General features: G+C 37.5%; 1 protein-coding gene across 9 annotated transcripts in view; it reads right to left on the bottom strand.

Annotated features, from left to right (window-relative positions):
- The window catches only part of COBLL1 (cordon-bleu WH2 repeat protein like 1), a 78426-nt gene that overhangs the window by 39524 nt on the left and 33738 nt on the right, over window positions 1-5164 (bottom strand). The window contains exon 1 of one of the 9 annotated variants that reach the window (XM_017735755.1): window positions 48-441. The exons of the other annotated variants lie outside the window; for them this stretch is intronic. The gene's annotated coding sequence lies outside the window, so the exon portion shown is untranslated. Of the gene's footprint in view, window positions 1-47; window positions 442-5164 lie in introns of those variants that run through there. 9 annotated transcript variants of the gene reach the window in all.

Raw genomic sequence — 5164 nt, 5'->3', positions numbered from 1 at the left:
CTACAGAATTAAAACAAAAATGCTAGCATACAAACAGAAACACAAACCTTTCCTGGGAAAACGAAGTTTAAAGTCGCTCACAATGAAGAACAAACAAGGTCCAGAGCAGCATTGCAAAAAACAACTGTAACGAGGCTTCACATGACCGATCTGTTGCTGAAAGTGCTTAGAGTTTTGAACTTCAGAACTCTGTGCTGAATAATTAACTATTCACAGACCCTCAGAGCTAATCCAGAGTACTCACAGGCGTCCAAAAACACTGAACGAGGATCCACATTCAAGATTTATACCTCCTCTCTCAATGTTTTAAATTAGTTTGGTGTGCTCTGCATGCAATTCAAGATGTGCAATATAAGCTGAAAATCTGACTTTGGTCTCTAGAGCAGCTTGCCTGGGTTGTTTCACGAACATTGCAAAATGTATGAATCAAACTTCTTTGTACTCCTCCCTGGCTTCTCTGGGGTTTTTTTTTTTTCAAGATATTTAGCTTTCATATAACTGTCAAATTATTAGCTAGTACAGAGCATCAGTACAACTATTAGAAATAAATAAAAACTCAAAAACATAAAAACTCACCCTGTGACATTAATACCAAAAAACCCAAAGTGAACCAGTACTGCTTGTCCCCCCCTTCTTTACTCTTTCTTACACCTTTAACTTCAAATGACTTAAAAGCTATTTATCTCAGAATGCAATCTTTGAAGAAGGGTCACAGAAAGATTTATTTTCAAATGATAGTGGACTCTATCTTCCATTAAGTAGACAAATGCAATTTTATCACTGGAACACTATCACCAGAGTGCTTAATGACACACAGCAATAAATGTGGTTTATTCATACAGTGCCTAACTTAAACTGTATAGAGCTAAAACTGACCAAATACTCTCACCAAAACACATATGCAACAGTTGAAATTCCATGTATTTATAAAGAACACACACATGGGGTCAGGCAGTCTAACAAGGTCGCTGAAGCCTCGCAGCCCCCAGTGCAGAGCCACATACCCCACCCATCTCTAGAAAATCTGATTGTGCTTTATGGTTAGTTATGCTTACACGTCCCACCCCACACAAAGGAGGAAAAATCCCAAGTTTACTTTCTCAGAAGTCATGCCAAGTTTTGGCAACCTCTTATTAAACAACAGGGATTCCAATGCTTTCATTTTCTGTTTCCAGATGCCATGTCTGTTTTTTCTTCAGCTCTCACCAATTCTCTCATCTCTCTTTCTTAGCCCAACGTATTTGCATTTGGTCTCACTGCTTTTTCATTAATTGAGTTTGTGTCTACCTTACCAGAGGAGTAGTTGCCTGACTGGCAGGCTGGGCTGCACTCCCAGCCCCAGAGCTGGTACTGAGCAGCAAGAACAATCCAGGTGACCATGATTACATAAACAGGTGAAGATGGAAATACACTTGCAGGGGTAGTTTTTCCCTACCAACCCTCCTCTCCTACTGGGCAATTCAAGAAGCCAATGAAAGTGATTTTCTCACCAAGGCGTCCTCCACACAACTTTTTATCCTAACACCAAAAGTAACTCCAAGTCTATACCATCATTTCAAATACTTCTCCATCATAAAGAACCAACAGAAGCCTGGTTCTCTCGTCTCTTAACATATACCAGGTACTCAGCAAACCAGCAGAGCTGTTGATTTGTAATGATTTTGCAAAAAAGGCAGAGAGATGTTAACCTAGTTTCTTCTCCTGAAAACAAAACCTTATATTTAGTAAGACAAAATACAATCATAACAAAGAGAGTAATTCCCCATCATATAAAAACAACACTTCAGAGGCCAGAAAAAAGGTGCTCAGTAAGTGGTCTTACTCCCAGCACCTTTCATGTTCAGATAGCTTCCAGATGTGCTAGAACCTAAGCCAACCTGTTCTAATTTTCAAAATAAACATTAGAAGGAGTTAGAACAACCAAAAACATGCTCTTCATTTTCATGGCCACTATAGAATTACAGGAAAGCTGCAGGAAGAATCAAAGTGCAGCATATTTAGCTATGAATTAGTTAATACAGAGGGAATTAAAAGAGAAATTTTAACCAAATGAGGCCACAGCTCAATAACAGTAAGAACTCCTCTGGAAATTGTGCTACAGTATCCTACACGATGTGGGTCCTCACTCATTCCTTGTCCCCATGGGTCCCAGTCCCATCAACTGGCTAACCTTCCCTATACACCAGACATTGAAACTGTCTAATCCCACCTCTCTAGAAGAGATGTGCTCCACAATGATTATCATAAGATAAACAATTCCAGCAACATATTATCTTCTACATAAATTTGCTGTTTAAACAACTGCTGGAGCCAAAGCAAAAAAATAAATAAATGTTTATTCTCTGATTCTTCCTAGCCCTGGACAAGGCAGCAGAGGGACACCCACAATGCTCTCACAGGGACCCACAAACACAAGGTGGTGCAGCCTGGGCAAAGTTTCTATTTCCCTTGTTACCAAAGCATCTGGAGCCCACTGCTTATGCTAAGGCACTCAGCTGGTTCCCATCTAGTAGAGATTATACTGTTCCCCAGACAACTGATTCCTATCTCTTAGATTTTTAAATTTCTGAAGTCCCACCTGCAATTCCTGCATTAAAGAATTCTTTCAGCCGAATATAAATAGAAGAATACAATTTTTTAAGAGAAACAGTGCATCTTTAAATCAAATCCAAGACCATAAGGTCAACATTTTATGTGCTTCAGATCCCACTTCAACAGAATAAAATGTCACAGATGTATCTCAACAGCTTTCCTGCTTGCAAAGAAAAAAAATAACAATGTCAGTGATCTGGATGCTTAGAAGCCTTTTTAAAATAAAAGTCTGACACAGTAAATAAATAATGCATCTATTTATTCGATTTCTCAAAAAAATCCTGTTAAAAAGTTACAAGCAGTATATTTTTAACTATCAGTAACTAGAGAAAGGCACCATAAAATAATGAAAAATACTTGAACTGGACCTGGATATTCCAGTTTTCACCAGCACTTCCTTTCAATAAGGACCTCTTTCCCAAAAAAAAGGAGGGAAAAAAAGAAAAAGAGGAAATCTATCTGCTGGATTAGTGTACAATCAAAGGCTACAGCATCAAGGAATATTACTGTTTACAGCACTTAACTTCCCATTTGGAACACAATTACATGAGAGTATACAAAGACAGCTTGATAGCACTCTCACTGAAATTATTTTGAATCTAACCTCCAACATCAGAACCTTTTCTCAGGTTTCCTATGGCATTCACCTAGGACAGGATAGGTCATAAGGATCTCACTTGAAATTCGGTCATCTCTCAGGTACTGAAATAGTTCACTAAACATAGTGCATTAAAAACCTTCTAAGCACAACACATACACTTCAGTTGGTTAATTTGACTTACGGCACTATGAAGAACACTGATTTATTCAAAAAGCAATTACTTTTTTTTTCTAATCAAACTTTACAAAATTATATTTGCCACAAGTACAAGAAGCACTCTGTTTTATTTTCACTCAAAGTCAGAAAAGGATCTAACTCTACTAAGATCATAGCATGAGAGTTTTGAAAAAGGCCACTGCAACAAAACTTCTTCTAGATCTTTTCTTGTCTTCGACTTCTCATCCCAAGCAATTATTATAATGCTCTCCTGACTACTGCAATAATGCTGTTTCACCACGATGTCATAGAAGCAGACAGCCAAGGAACAGTTGAACAAGAGTTCAGGCCTATATTAAAAATGTGGATTTGGGTTTTTTAACATCAATTTCGGCCAACAGGTATACAAAATATTTAAGCTCCTATTTTGACCTATAGGCGTTCCCAGCCCAACACTCATCTTTTAACACTAACAGAACAAATTTGTCTTCTAGACTGAGTTTATTCTGTTCTCTCTTTGTGGATAATGGTTTCACAGCATCACCACTGCAAATCTTCAAGATCAAACACTGCTTGCTAGGAAAAAGCTTGGAGACAACTGCAGCATTACTATCTGATCTGCTCCTCATAGTCCAGCAAATGACTGAAGTTGCCAAGGCAGGTCACTCAAAAAATCACTGCTATGTATTTCAGGCATAAGTATAGATGAAAAAATACTTTAAAAATAAATTCTATTCATCTTCACTAAATTATTACCAGGCACACAGGTTTCTATATAAAATTTGGGATGCCATTTAGTGCTTCAAAAAGGTTACTTTGAACTTAGATATACAGTAGTATTCTAATATTTCTCCTTAACATTAAGCAGCCCAAATATTTGCTGTGCCAGCCCCAGAGCATGACTATCAGCCTTGATACTGGGCTTTCATCTCAACATCAATATCACTGTTTGATATACAATCTCTCTCTTTATTTTTACTATAAAAGCACCAGTTAGATGTTAAGATCAAGGTATGGATCAATGAGAGTCATACAATGTCCATTCTTAGGTTATCCCCTCAAGCCAGGCTTATGATACCTGTAAGACAATAGAAAGGAAAAATATTTGCTGTATCTGCTCCAGAGAGAAATATGATCTTTCAGATTCTAAACTCATCCATTTAGTTATCTGGGGAAGAATGTGAGGTCATATTGTACAGATATGCACAGTCTAGCAGGTGGCTCAAGAGGTACCAAGAAAAAAAACAAGTTCAAAAATACATTTTAACTTCAATTTCCAGATAGAGGAACAAGCATGAACAGTTTGTAAATCTTTTGTGATAATGGGTTATTTTACAGGGCACTTCTCTATACAGATTCCCAATACTGAAAGGATACAAGTATTGTAAATAATACTGGTATTTTACAAATAATAGAGAAAAACAATATGGCATCAAATAAGGCACTGGGTATATATCTCTGCCAGCACAATAATTCATTGTGCAAGTGATATATCAACTGACATGGCAGTAGTACCACTATTGGTGATAATATTACTAATTAAGTGATCTTTGAAGATTATCTCTATGGATTTACTCAGGGAGGTTCCAGCAAACAACAAATCACCTGCAGATGTTCTCTTACTCGTGCCTTTATTCAGATGACTGCTATAAAGAAAGCAAAAAAAATGTAAAGTGCATTTCCACTCTCTTTCCATAAATAAAGTGGATCAAGAAAATGAGGCATCCCTGGAACCAGGACATGTTTTCAAAGATCTTGTGAGAGCAAAAGCTTCCCTGGTCAATGGATGTGTGGATTTACCCCCCCCTCCTCCCC

This window comes from Corvus brachyrhynchos, unplaced genomic scaffold, assembly GCF_000691975.1.
Source record: "Corvus brachyrhynchos isolate BGI_N302 unplaced genomic scaffold, ASM69197v1 scaffold255, whole genome shotgun sequence".
Classification (NCBI taxonomy): Eukaryota; Metazoa; Chordata; class Aves; order Passeriformes; family Corvidae; genus Corvus; species Corvus brachyrhynchos.
Note: the sequence above shows the minus strand (reverse complement) of the source record. Positions and strands in the feature narration are given on the sequence as shown.